The sequence below is a fragment of the Xenopus tropicalis genome, chromosome 9 (genome assembly GCF_000004195.4).
Source record: "Xenopus tropicalis strain Nigerian chromosome 9, UCB_Xtro_10.0, whole genome shotgun sequence".
Classification (NCBI taxonomy): Eukaryota; Metazoa; Chordata; class Amphibia; order Anura; family Pipidae; genus Xenopus; species Xenopus tropicalis.
In genome coordinates this window covers 66,315,298-66,328,592 of record NC_030685.2, presented here as the reverse complement: position 1 = coordinate 66,328,592, position 13,295 = coordinate 66,315,298, and the positions used below count along the sequence as shown (strand labels likewise).

Genomic DNA, 13,295 nt, shown 5'->3' with positions numbered 1-13,295 from the left:
AAACAGACTATAGAAGTGACACCAGCATTGTAACACATAGTACAGTACATACCGTGGGTAATTGCATGGTCCTGATAAGTTTCACTGTCTCCTGCCCTACCATGTCTGAATGTGCCATACTCTGCCTGCCCTACTCTGTGTGTGCCATACTCTGCCTGCTCTATGCTGCCTGTGTGTGCCATGCTCTGCCTGCCCTATGCTGCCTGTGTGTGCCATACTCTGCCTGCCCTAGGCTGCCTGTGTGTGCCATACTCTGCCTGCCCTATGCTGCCTGTGTGTGCCATACTCTTCCTGATCTATGCTGCCTGTGTGTGCCATACTCTGCCTGCCCTATGCTGCCTGTGTGTGCCATACTCTGCCTGCCCTATGCTGCCTGTGTGTGCCATACTCTGCCTGCCCTACCCTGCCTGTGTGTGCCATACTCTGCCTGCCCTATGCTGCCTGTGTGTGCCACACTCTGCCTGCCCTATGCTGTCTGTGTATGCCATACTCTGCCTGCCCTATGCTGCCTGTGTGTTCCATACTCTGCCTGCCCTATGCTGCCTGTGTGTGCCATACTCTGCCTGCCCTATGCTGCCTGTGTGTGCCATACCCTGCCTGCCCTATGCTGCCTGTGTGTGCCATACTCTGCCTGCCCTATGCTGCCTGTGTGTGCCATACTCTGCCTGCCCTATGCTGCCTGTGTGTGCCATACTCTGCCTGCCCTATGCTGCCTGTGTATGCCATACTCTGCCTGCCCTATGCTGCCTGTGTGTGCCATACTCTGCCTGAACTATGCTGCCTGTGTGTGCCATACTCTGCCTGCCCTATGCTGCCTGTGTATGCCATACTCTGCCTGCCCTGGTCTGCCTGGTGAAATACCTTGTAGGGGTTTGTTAACATTTGGAAATAGTTGTTAGGGGGTCCCTAAGGTGTGTAATTATGTGCTAGAGGTGGCTACTCTATCCACAGGGGAGGAGCAGACACATGGATTTAAGGATATGTCTTAATATGACTTAATTAACTTTTTCACATATCAGTGATATCCCTGCAGTGTGGACCAAATATTTATTTTGTTGGAGTGCTACCATTATCAATGTGGGTATGGTCTTAGTGATAACATGGGTGTAGTTTAAAGCAGGTGTGATTTTTAAGAAAGGGAGTGGCCAAAACTGACATCCATTATTGGCCCTCCACAGTACCACAGTAATTGGACAGCACTGATCTAACTAAACCCTATAAGGCTACACTTAGGGGTATATCTATCATGCTGTATAAAAAGTGGAGTGAAACATTACCTGTGATTTTGCTCATAGCAGCCAATCAGATGCTTTGCTTTGGTTTTCTAACTATTGAAATCTAATTGCTGATTGGTTGCCCTGGGCAACATCACTGGTAATGCTTCACTCCACTTTTTACACAGCATGATAAATATACCCCTAAGTCAATAAGGAATCTCATTGTTACCATATAGAAGTATATTCTATTTCAGTGATTTCAAATTGTGGGTTTTACTGTCCCGCATTGAAGCTAATGTTTTTTAGTACAATGGAAGAACACTATTGATATATACTCCTTGTCACATGGGGAAGTGGCAATAACTCCCAGTTAAGCAAGCTTTATATGGGACTCCATTAAAAGAGATGGAAGCCATTTGCTGCTGGTCATTGGAAATAGCATAGAAGCCCTTCTTTGTACAGGTTTTTTTTCTAACTTGTCTGTGATCAACACTCAAACTGAGACTTATGTGTTATTTCATAAACTTTCACAACTTCTAGTTTTTTCTCTCACTATATATAAGGCCCTGGCTGTTTATGTGGTTACCCTGTAATGCAGACATCAGTTCTCTGCATTCACTGCCAGTTCTGACTCTTGTAACAATGTAGCAGTCAGTCCCCTCTACGGTATCTCTGCTAATCAGGTGATTTCTGCTACATTGTTTCAGTTGTCAGGACCACTTGTGTAGAGAACAGAAAAAAGATAGATGCTGCTTGTAATACATTTACATATAACTTTAAAGCCATTTCTAAAATCGAATTAACCTATAAGTTTGCTTATGAACAATTCATTTTATAGAAATGCTGGATCATAAACAGGGTCGGACTGGGGGGTGCAGGGTCCATCGGGGCTGCTGCCCCTAGTGTCCCGCCCCCCCAAGGTGCCCCTGCCGGCCGCGTCCCCCCACTCCACAAGGGCCCCTGCCATGCCCCCCTAACCTCCCACAGGGGCCCCAGCCCAACGTCCTCCCCTGAGAGCGCATAAGTGAAACACGTCAGGGGAGGGGCACCACCGGGTGAGTGCCCACAGGGACCGGGTCTGAGCCACCAGGGCCCACCTTGTTTTTTCCCGGTGCCTCAGTGGCTCAGTCCGACCCTGGCTGTAAATGATAGAATGCTCATAACCCAATAAGATTGTTTTTCAATAAGGTTTGATTATATCTTAGTTGGGATCAAGGTACTGTTTTATTATTACAGAGAAAAAGGAAATCATTTAAAAAAAATGTAATTATTTGATTAACATGGAGTCTATGGGAGATGGCCTTCCTGTAATTCTGAACTTTCTGGATAACGGAATTACAGATAATGGATCCAGGGTCAGACTGGGGGTTGCAGGGCCCACCGGGTAAGTAAGTGAAACTTACTTTCAATGCGTCAGGGTTGGGACACTGGTGGCCAGGGGAGCGGTGACAGGAATTGGGTCTGGCCCCACCGGGTTTTTTCCTGGTGCCCTGGTGGCCCAGTCCGACCCTGAATGGATCCCATATATATAGCTGCACCACCCGGCCTCTGGTCCTGAATTCTCAGTGGGCTTGGCATATAGTAAATATAAATAAATGGAGGGCACGCACAGAAAACACAAGCACAGTGGTAGTATTAAAAGATGAGAATTACCCCTATTACCCTGGGGTAAATTTACAAATGTATGTATTATTTTCTGTAATCTTGTAATTAAAATTGATTGCTGTTAAATCTTTTGCATATTATATAAAGGATTATTTTATTAATACTACCACTATTCTTGTGTTTTATGTGTGCAAACCCTTATCCTATTTAAAATTCACAGTGGGCTTGGGCCTAAAAATCATGTGCAGTCGTTCTGATACCGAGCACTGGAAAAACATAGCAACAACACATTCCCCCCCTTCCTTTGCGGCTGCAATGATGGTGGAATTATGGGAAGAAAAGCTGCATTCTGGGTTAAAAAAACAAGAAATTCAAAAAAAGTGAACAGGAGCGACCAGCAGCACAAACACTGCAGTCCAAGGGACCTGTGTGTAGGGAAAGTTTGCGGCACAGATGTTATCCCTGCTCCATATGCATTTCCACTCTTTGCCAAGGTCAACATTCCTCCATAAAGGGGAAGCTGTTAATCTAATTGCAATTGCTGTTTGTGTTCTATACAGCTCAGTGGTTAGATAACATTTTTATAGGTTTATCTTAGCATGGTTGGGTTGATATTGATAATAACCAGTTGAAAGCATGAATTACATGTCACTTTCTAATCCAATCAGCTGTATTTCTATGAATATCCAGCACAGCAGTTCCAGCATCTCAGCTTAAATAAATGTCAGGCTGGGCTTCCAGTCTTGTCTTGGCTTACCCACCTGTACCTATGGCAGGCATACCAGCAGGCCCTGGGCACATAGTGAAAATGTGCTTAGAAAATGTCCCCTAGTTGAGGCCACCAATATGGAGAACATCTTAGCAGATGCATGCAGCTAAGCAACACCTACAAATACTGATTTATACGTGTTTCCTCACAACACAGTCCCTAGAACTAAATGTCACATTGCAGGCTGTTGTAGTTGGAAGACATTACACTAGCCCTCTGGTGAACTGAAGATACCCATACCAAGTACAAATTCTGCTCCACATGTTTGTAAATTATCTTAGATGCCTTGATGCCCTCCTTGTGTGCCAGCTACCCCGGGCAAGTTCTCTGGGGTCTATAATATGACCTCTGTGCATCAAAAAGTACATGGCCAGAATGTGCCATCGCTGCCAGCAGGCCAGAAAGCTGCACTGGGTTTTTATTAGAGGGCTGCTGATATAAGTTACAACCTGTACTGGATCTTATGGGGTCCCAGGGGCACAATTCCAAACTAAGTTATATTTCTCTTTAAACGAATACACGTAAAAGAGGGAGTACTCCTTCACAGGCCCTTCACATTAACCAAACAACTATATTACTTATAATCTAGATGGGTGGAGAGGGTACATGGTTGTCCACTGGGGGACCAGCCACAGTCAATCTATTAAACACAAAAACAAGTGGGTTTTTCCTAGGCACACTCCCTGGCCAGCATACAAAGGGCACAATACAAGAAAGGAGGCTGTACCTGATGTTTGCAAATAGGGTGCTTCCAAATTTCATGAAGGTGCACAGAAACACCCTATATGCAAACATCAGCCACAGTTAGGCTGGCTGTACAGGTGAATTTATAGGCCCATGTACTTGGCAGGTCCCATCTGATCAATATCTGCCCGACATTTGCCCCATTCCAACTTGGCCCAGTAATATGGTGGCCAAATCAAGTAATTATTATCATTATTAACATTTATTTATACAGCGCCACATATTCCGCAGCGCTGTACAATAAGTGGGTTTCATACATTGGACATACAGAGTAACATATAAAGCAATCAATAACCGATACAAGAGGTGAAGAGAGCCCTGCCCAAAAGAGCTTACAAAGGGTTGAGACACAAGGTGTAATGACCTGCTTGTTTGGTAACCTAGCTTAACAAGCTGTATGGCTATCTTTAGGGGACCACTGGCTTAAGATCTCACTTCTGGAGTGATGCAAACAGCTGTCAGATGGGATCTGGGACCACTGTGGTCTCCAGGCTCTGTAATAAAGACTACTAAGATCCTTAGCCAGGAAGGAGGACCGAACTGCTGCTTTGATATAGAACACAGCTATTCAGTTATATTTACCTATCTAAGATTGCAAGTGATTGTAACTTTCAAAGGTTTAAGCAAAATAATTAAGTTTCTACAAAACTACTGTATTTTATTCTTTCGAGGCATAAATCCAAATGTTAGTTCACTAAGAGTCTGTTCATTCTTTAATATTCTGTAACCCAATGCAATTCAAATGTTCCATCATAGGGTATTAAGGGCACATTTCCAAGATTTTCCCTGTTTACTGCAACAGCACCAACGTACCATCTTTTTTTTAAAGAAAAAAATGTAGTTACTTGCAATCATGTGACCATATCCAAATATCAGAAAGAAAGCACTATAAAGGCTCTGATAGGACCAGACAGTGGATGTTTCTAGGGAAAAACTCTGATATTACACATGACGCACGAAGGTCAGTTCAGGAGAAGAGAAATTGCCAAATAAACAGAGCAATTCAATAAGAGCAGGAAATACAGCAAGTTACAGAAAATACCCCAGAATAAAGGGGGAACTGCACTTTATTGCAGACATAGCAAAAACAAGGGGAAAAAAACCCAAAAATGGTATGTTCTGCCAACATAGGATTTCCCTTCAGCTTGATGCCATGGTAATTGTTTTTAGAATGCTAAAAGTTGTCTTAATATTGCCAAAGGGGTCAGTGGATTCTGTCAGCTGCTGCAGAACCTCTACCCACACAACATACCCCCTCCTTATACTGCCAGCAGGCAAACCATCAGGGTCCTGACTCTTTCCAGTCCACACATTCCCTGCATTCCCCATACAAGGCTGCTGCTGCTGAGTTAAAGAATATGCTGCCCAAGTTTCAGATTAGTAAACAGGTCATTAGTCCCAGAAATGACAGACATATAAAAGAGTATGGGGGAGTGAGTTAGTACCACAAGCAGCAGTAGGAGAAGTTAGCCAAAGCAAAGCTGCCAGTCAGTGGCAAATACCTGCAGGCAGCACAGTGAGGGTCTCCCCGGCAGGCAGCACACTGAGGGTCTCCCCGGCAGGCAGCACAGTGAGGGTCTCCCCGGCAGGCAGCACAGTGAGGGTCTCCCCGGCAGGCAGCACACTGAGGGTCTCCCCGGCAGGCAGCACACTGAGGGTCTCCCCGGCAGGCAGCACACTGAGGGTCTCCCCGGCAGGCAGCGCAGCACTAGATGACATGGCAGTGGGGATGGAGCTGCATGGCAGATGCACAAAACAGCAGCAGGATAAGAATGGTAAGGATCTGCCCAGCTGTTCCCATGCCCAAGCCACACCCAGCAGTTTCCTAGTGCCTCGGTGTCACTTACTTGTGGCTGCAGCTGCTGCTGCTGGAGTGAGAGGCGCTTCCAGACGCTTCCGGGCGCTTGCGTTTCTCTTCCCCTCCAGATGTTGCGCCGCGATTATCCCGGGCACCGGCCGATCTGCCTTGTTCCCCTCACTCTCCCTGAGTTGTGCAAAGAGAAAAAAAATCCAGACTTCCCCTCAGTCCGGAAACATTGATGTGATGCAACAGTTCCCACATCTGGCCTGAGCTTGCTCCATCAGCTGCGCTGCGATTATTGTAGCACATCCAAATCGGAGGCTGCTGCTACACTCAGCAGCGTTTTATAGAATGATGGCTGTGTTTACACTCCCATCCCATCATCCCATATGGTATTTGTAGCAGTACCTAGTTCCATTGCATGGTATCATGGAATCGCACCTACTGACCTGGTGTGACATGCAGCAATGCTGCTAATGATCATAAATACACTTTCTGTGCCTGTCTTAAAGGAACAGTAACATCAAAAAAATAAAGTGTTTTAAAGTAATTAAAATATAATGTGCTGTTGCTCTGCAAAAAATTGGTGTTTTTGCTACAGAAAAGCTACTATATAAATAAGCTGCTGTATAGCCATGGGGGCAGCCATTCAAGCTGGAAAAAAGGAGAAAAGGCACAGGTTACATAGCAGATAACTAGTAGATAAGCCTCATAAGTAGATATCTGTTATCTGCTAAGTAACCTGTGCCTTTTCTCCTTTGAATGGCTGCCCCCGGGGCTACACAGCAGCATATTTATATAAACTATAGTCTTTCTGAGGCAAACACACCAGTTGTACCAGTGCAGGGCAACAGTACATTATATTGTTAATACTTTTATACACTTTCATTTTTTGGTGTTACTGTTCCTTTAATGGTCACATTAGCTACATGCCTATCATGCTACATGGGTTACATTACACCTAATAAACATGCCTGCATTCACTAAATAACAACTAATTCTGCACTTTGCAAAACATGAAAACATTTAAACAAATAAAGCACATTTGCAATTTTTAAAATAACATTTTTCATTATAAAGTTATTTACATTTTGGTAATTAATTTGTTACATTTGATAAAAAAAAGCCCTCTAAGTTGGCAAAAGGGTTAAAGTACCAGAAGTGTAAAGAAATAGTTCACCTATGAATTAACATTAAGGGGTATATTTATCATGCTGTGTAAAAAGTGGAGTAAAACATCAGCAGTGATGTTGTATATAGCAGCCAATCAGATGCTTTTATTTGATTTTCTAACTGTTGAAATCTAATTGCTGATTGGTTACTCTGGGTAACATTACTGGTAATGCTTTACTCCACTTTTTACACAGCATGATAAGTATACCCCCTAGTCTGATCAGTGTCAGACTTGGGTGGCGGGTTGCCAAATGTGGCTAATTCAATCGTTCAGCCCTAGGGCCAAACAATTGAATTAGAACGGCGAGCATAGGTGCCATTGGCCCAAGGACCACCAGCCAATGCTTTCCCTGATCCGAAGTAAAATTGAACCTGCCCTATCAAAATCTAGCCAATTTAGGCCTTGTATCAGTTAGGCAGGCCCAGGGTCAGACCTGATCCCTGTTGCCGCTTCCCCTGGCCGCCGATGTCCTCCCCTGATGCGTTTCACTTATGTGCGCTCAGGGGAGGATGTCGGGAGGGTGGTGGGGGCCCCTGCAGGGGCTTAGGGGGGGTGCAGCAAGGACTGCTGCAGGGGGGTTCGGGGCCCTTGGGGCAGTCCGACCCTGGGTAGGCCCATCGGGGGTGGCCATATAGGAGCAGATAAGCTGCCGTATTGGTCTAAAGGACCCAAATTGGCAGCTAAAATCTGACCATGAATGGGCCTCTTTACAATCGGTGTAGGCAGTGCTAACCTAGGGAGCTGAGTTGCAGTTGTCATTGCAGTTGCAGTGGTGCAAGGAAGACACAGCAAAGAGGGGGGGCTGCAGGACACTAGTAACAATATGAACAAATAGAGATATTAAACATATTTTCCAGTTCTGCACAGGCAACTCTGATTTCACCTACTAGGATGTGTTGTTACTAGTCAACAGTATTGATAATGGGGGCCATGTATATCCCTTGGATTTGGGGCTTTTGGATGTCTATGGTGACTGGGTACCTGGTGCAAATTAGTGTCTTATCTCCACCTAGTTGGATTCGGAGGGGAAGGTGGGACCACTAGGGAACGAAAACCATTTAACACACATTTAATGTTTAGTCAATACCTCAATGTACAGTAAATAACAGGGGCTATTGGAAGGTTGCTTAGCATTACATTTTCTTTAATAATGTAAAAAAAATTGTTTTGGTTGATGCTGATGTTAGGCCACTTACCTTTGGTGATTTCAGGCAGCTCAGTGTATTTAAATATGTAAGATGTGAAAGGCACAGTTCTCCTTTAAATTAACTCTTTGCATGATGTAGACAGTGATATAGTGTGCCAGCAATGTGCTTCTACTGTATTTACTGTATCTCTGTTTGTCCCCCAATTTGATGGCCTGTGGCCAATGCACATGCTGCATTCCCTTTTAACTGTGTCCTGCTGCTATCTAGTATACATGCAAGTGCAAGACCAAATAACATTATAAATATATATGTACATTGACTGGGGGACTGTGGTTTCATATGTAGCACAAAGCCATTAAAATCAGATTGCAGCTCAGGTAAGTGCACTCTCAGTTATTATTCTGACTTCTGACCCATTTATCTTATTTTCTCTATTTATCTTATTATAGCTGATTCCTGTGTCTGAGTGCACACATTGGGTTTCACAAGCCTGACGGTGGCTGATCTGACCAAACGGCGCTAAAGATAACAGGAAACCAGAGAGGAGAGAAGAAGGAAATGGTTTCACAGTAAGTGTGAGAGTTAGAATATAAAAGATGTATATATAAGAAGAGAGCAATCCTGCCAGCACACTCAGTAACTGATGGGGGGGGGGGGAGAGATAGGGGTTTGGGTATTTGAGTTATACACTAAATGGTAGTTTGTTGGGGGATCCTTAATTGAAAAGGATCTGGGGGTTTTGTAGATAACAAGTTGTCTAATTCCAGGCAGTGTCATTCTGTGGCTACTAAAGCAAATAAAGTGCTGTCTTGTATAAAAAAGGGCATTGACTCAAGGGATGAGAACATAATTTTGCCCCTTTATAGATCCCTGGTAAGGCCTCACCTTGAGTATGCGGTGCAGTTTTGGGCTCCAGTCCTTAAGAGGGATATTAATGAGCTGGAGAGAGTGCAGAGACATGCAACTAAACTGGTAAAGGGGATGGAAGATTTAAACTATGAGGTGAGACTGTCAGGGTTGAGGTTGTTTTCTCTGGAAAAGAGGCGCTTGCGAGGGGACATGATTACTCTGTACAAGTACATTAGAGGGGATTATAGGCAGATAGGGGATGTTCTTTTTTCCCATAAAAACAATCAACGCACCAGAGGTCACCCCTTTAGATTAGAGGAACGGAGCTTCCATTTGAAGCAGCGTAGGTGGTTTTTCACAGTGAGGGCAGTGAGGTTGGGGAATGCCCTTCCTAGTGATGTGGTAATGGCAGATTCTGTTAATGCCTATAAGAGGGGCCTGGATGAGTTCTTGATCAATCAGAATATCCAAGGCTATTGTGATACTAATATCTACAGTTAGTATTAAGGGATGCCCCAAATCCAGGATTCGGTTCCGGATTTGGCCAGGATTTGTTTTTCCCAGCAGGATTGGGATTAGGCTGAATCCAATTGCTTGGCTGGACCACACATGCACATGCAGTTGCCTGGAGCCCCTTTGTGATGTAATTTGCAATTCAAATTAAGATGCAAATCTGCATATGCAAATTAGGATTCAGTTCAGGATTCACCTGAATATTTTGTGCAGGATGGGGCTGAGTCCCAAATACTGGATTCGGCACATCCCTACCAGAAACCCTTATGCATTTGTAGGGAATGCCAAATCTATTTACAATCATTCATGCCTGAATCTTGACATTGTTCCCCTTTTTCTGGCAGGTTTTTAAGTTTTTAAGGGCAGATTGACTTCTTGTTTTGGTTTTTCTCTATTTAAAGCTTACCTGCCCTGCCATTAATTGCACGACTTCAGCTGTCCTGGCTCTAGAATGAATATTTCTTGATTCGTTTTTGGTCCAGGCTGCACCATCTGTTTATGGTTAATATGAACACAGCAAGATGAAAGAACCCCAGCAGCAGATGGGTTAAATGAAAAGGGCTCTTTTGGTAGTTTGTATACAAGGCCCAATATTGATTGTATTGTTTAGGTGAAGAAAGGGTAAATGCAGGGCTGGACCAGTCTTCTATACCACCAGAGTATTTATAATATTGGTCTATAAAACACTGCATTCCTGAACTTACTCCGGCTCTTACTCACATCTTTAACTCTTCTCTGACCTCTGGAAGGGTCCCCTCTTCCTTCAAACAGGCCTGTGTCAAGCCTATCCTAAAAAAGGCCACGCTGGACCAGTCCTGTCTCTCTAACTACCGTCCTGTCTCACTTCTACCGCTTGCCTCCAAAATCTTAGAGCGTATTGTCTTCTCCCGTTTCACTAACTTTCTTAACGCCCATAATTTATTAGACCCTCTGCAATCTGGTTTTCGGCCTGCACACTCTACTGAGACAGCGTTGTGCAGAGTTACAAACGATCTCCAGGTTGCCAAAACCAAAGGTCACTTCTCTATACTAATCCTCCTAGATCTATCGGCTGCATTTGATACGGTTGACCACTCCCTCCTGATGCAAATTCTGCATTCGATTGGTCTCCGCAGTCAGGCTGCATCCTGGATCACATCCTACCTCTCTAACCGCTCTTTCACTGTCTCCTACGCTAACAAAACCTCATCTCCAGTTCCTCTTTATGTCGGGGTACCCCAAGGCTCTGTACTTGGGCCGTTGTTGTTCTCCCTTTACACGCTGTCCTTGGGAGATCTTATCCGTTCATTTGGCTTCAAATACCATCTGTATGCTGATGATATCCAAATTTATCTGTCAACCCCTTCATTAACAGTTGAAACTGAGAGTCAAATCTCTAACTGCCTCCTGGCTATCTCTAATTGGATGAACCAACGCCATCTCAAATTGAACCTAACAAAAACTGAACTAATGATCTTTCCGCCTAAGCCTGGTCCTACCCCCCCCTTTTCTATCTCTATTGAAGGCACCCTCATCAACCCTGTCAATTCGGCGCGCTGTTTGGGGGTGATCTTTGACTCCAGTCTCTCCTTTTCTGACCACATTAACTCCACTGTCAAAACCTGTCACTTTTTCTTACGCAATATTGCCAAAATCCGTCCCTTTCTCTCTACTGCAACAGCTAAGCTGCTCATGCATGCCCTCATCCTATCCCGACTGGACTACTGCAACCTGCTATTAACCGGCCTCCCTAACTCCCATCTTTCCCCCCTACAGTCTATATTAAATACTGCTGCCAGAATTCTCCTCCTCTCATCCAGGAGAGTTCAGGCCCCTCCCCTGCTAAAGGCCTTATCGTGGCTTCCTATCAAACAAAGAATATCCTACAAACTTCTTTTCTTAACTTTCAATGCCCTCCATTCCTCTGCTCCTCACTACATCTCTTCCCTTGTGTCTCTGTACGTCCCTGGCCGACTCCTTCGTTCCTCGCAGAGTAACCGTTTGGCTGTGCCCCCCACTACTACTGCGGTTTCCCGCCTTAAACCCTTCTCCCTTGCTGCCCCTTACATCTGGAATGCCCTCCCTGATTTCCTCCGGAGAGAATCCTCCCCCAGTCTTTTTAAAACCAAACTAAAAGACTACCTTTTGGAGCACTCGCCCAGCACCTGATCTGGGAATCAGCACTTATATTGTACTGTCACCCACTGTGACCTACAGCACTTATATTTGCCTAATTGTGTCTGTAAGTTACCCTCCCATATAGATTGTAAGCTCTACGGGGCAGGGACCTCCATCCTCTTGTTGCCTTTGACTCTTAACTTATTGCAACTGTTACTGTGTCTTGTATTTATTTGTATTTATTGTTATACTTTGTATTTATCAATTATCTTATTAACCCCCTGTTTGTATTAATGTATTCTACTGTACAGCGCTGCGTACATAAGTAGCGCTTTATAAATAAAAATATACATACATACATACATAAAATACCTGCACAATGTGGCACTTGTTACGTTTAATGCTTCTGAGAGTGGGACCTCATATCACATTCCCTGGTGAACCCAGCAGGCCTAGCCTAGCACTGGGAGAATATGTACCCCTTCCACTGCCATTTCTCTAATATAGGTCGTTCCTCCCAGCCCAGTTTATTGGAACAGCCCATTTCTTTATTAACATATGCCACTGGGCTTTTCCAAAATTATTTACACTGGTTTAAAAACCAATGAAAGGCTGAGGTATTAAGGTAGATGGTGAACTACAGATCTGACTATGGCTAAGTGGAATGAGCTACATGGTATCCTCTGGCTCCCTCATATGGTAACATTTGGAATTGCAGTTATGTCCAGCAGCGAGTGTGTGTAATTTGGTCCCTAATCTTGTACCGCAAATCTATACTAATAATAAGTCACTGCCGTGAATCATTATATATCTGTGTCAGACAAATAGCAGGCCCGTTACATTGTTCAATAATCCGGTGGGATTGCGATTGGTTGCTCTGCATGCCAAAGTGATCAGTAATTGGTTCCTAGGCACGTCAAAATGATTAATGAGTGGTTGCCATCCCAATTGTACTTAGCGCCTATTGCTACCAGTTTCTCAGTAGGATAAACAGAGCCATGATACTTGAAAAGCCTTTATTGCTAAAAGGTGTAGAACCACGAACAGTTGCGAGTTGTTATTTGTATAGAGCAGTGCTGTCCAACTTCTGTGGTACCAAGGGCCCGAATTTTCCTGGCCTAAGTGGTGGAGGGCCGATAATGGAAGTCAGTTTTGGCCACTCCCTTTTTTAAACCACACCCATATTAACACAAACATTTTTATGACCATAGAACACAGAAAACCCAAATGGCTGGTGCTCACTGCAGGAATATCACCCTTCATTCATAAGTTTATTATGCCATATTAAGCCATACCATTAAATCCATTCAACTCCTTCTCCTCTGTGGATAGCACAGCGATCCCCAGCACAAAATGACACACCTCAGAGACCCCTTAA

At 44.3% G+C, this 13,295-nt stretch overlaps 1 protein-coding gene across 2 annotated transcripts in view; it reads right to left on the bottom strand.

Moving 5' to 3' along the window:
- Positions 1–6,409, bottom strand: part of wipf1 (WAS/WASL interacting protein family member 1) — a 44,661-nt gene extending 38,252 nt beyond the window's left edge. The window contains exons 1-2 of one of the 2 annotated variants that reach the window (XM_031893224.1): positions 6,183–6,408; positions 5,838–6,070 (exon numbers count right to left, since the gene is read on the bottom strand). The gene's annotated coding sequence lies outside the window, so the exon portion shown is untranslated. Of the gene's footprint in view, positions 1–5,837; positions 6,071–6,182 lie in introns of both variants that reach the window. The other variant, XM_031893225.1, reaches the window with a different exon arrangement.
- Positions 6,410–13,295: the final 6,886 nt, after the last annotated feature.